We start from the raw sequence: 1,415 nt of genomic DNA, 5'->3' as shown, positions 1-1,415 counted from the left end.
ATTTACATTATAAAAGCTAATTAATAAAAGTTATAAATCTAAAGAATAAAGCAGCAGATTGTGTTGAATCACTTCATCACAGTCTCCCATCCTGAGCAAACGGTGGAGAGGAAAAACTCCCTGCTAATCAGGAAGAAACCTCCAGCAGAACCAGGCTCAGGACGGTCTTCAGTCTACATCGATTTTATCCTGGAAGGATTTCCCTTTCTTTAAGTCTTTTTTTTTCTTCTCATCTTCATCAGCCTTCCATTCTTCTAATCCAACTCATGCACTGTATATTTCATGTCATGGCTGCTCTGGCTGTGTTTATTCTTCCTCCCTCATCTTTGCACTGATGCCTGAGCAGCTGTGATTACCTAACACAGGTGGTCCACATTATGCATTCCTTTCTTCCTCTTCTTTCTCACTTATTCACCCTGGATTTGTCTTGTGTATGATGTGTTTGACAGAGTGCTATGCTTTCAAAACAAAGGAATGTGACTATAGAATTGGATTGGGCATAATCGTATCGTGTGCAATTAATCGTCAGTAAAACATTAATCGATTACTTTTTGGCACTTGATGATTAATACGATTGATGCCACCAGGCAGACTGACTGGGGATTACTCCGGTCAGTCCGCTCGGTGCTCCTCTCCGCTTCAAATATGACTAACATTAAAATTAAAGTTCTGTAATTTATTTATCTATCAACACAATTTAAAATATGACATACAGCCTGAAATCTGTAATTTTCACACAACTTGGAACAATTTCTTACAAAGAGCAAATCTTTCCCACTAAATTGGTCATGTGACTACAAAATAAGGGTGTCCAGGGACTCCAGGGGATTAATCGTCAAATTAATCGTTATCGGCTAAATACCACTTGAATACCAATTGTGATTAATTTTTTTTGCCAATATTGCCCAACCCTACAATAGAAGAAAGCCAAGGATGCACTGGTCAACGGTTTCTCTAGTGGAGATGTCAGGGAGGCTTTAAAACAAAACCTTTAGCCTTCTGTCATATTTAGGGCAAAAACAGCTGGATGCTAACTTCTTGCAAATGCTACATCACTGAGTTTATCTCAGACTGGAAGAAGAAAATCAAGTATTTTTTAATAAATTAATTTAGCAAAAAGGCTTCAAAAGTTAAAAGTCCAGGAATCCTTGAAGAAATATTGCCCACTGCTGATCATGTAAGTTTTAGACTCATGACAATCACTAAATGCCCACTCAGTGTGTTCTGAATGACTCTGCTACAAAGTTTAGCTCAATGGGCCTCATGCAAGAACATGTTCGTATTCTTCTCCTAAATTTCTCTTACTTTTGTTCGTATGAAGGGTTCGTACGAACATGTCACGTCAGATTCAACAAACTCTTCTACCTTCAGGAAAAGTGCGTAAATGAGCTGCGTAAATTACTCCCGTTCTATAC

The 1,415-nt window shown here is 38.2% G+C and overlaps 1 protein-coding gene across 1 annotated transcript in view; it reads right to left on the bottom strand.

Annotated features, from left to right (window-relative positions):
• Positions 1–1,415, bottom strand: part of adamts6 (ADAM metallopeptidase with thrombospondin type 1 motif, 6) — a gene marked incomplete in the record, with an annotated part of 235,599 nt that overhangs the window by 96,849 nt on the left and 137,335 nt on the right.

The sequence above is a fragment of the Austrofundulus limnaeus genome, unplaced genomic scaffold, assembly GCF_001266775.1.
Source record: "Austrofundulus limnaeus strain Quisiro unplaced genomic scaffold, Austrofundulus_limnaeus-1.0 Scaffold398, whole genome shotgun sequence".
NCBI lineage: Eukaryota > Metazoa > Chordata > Actinopteri > Cyprinodontiformes > Rivulidae > Austrofundulus > Austrofundulus limnaeus.
This window is presented reverse-complemented; position numbering and strand designations above follow the sequence as displayed.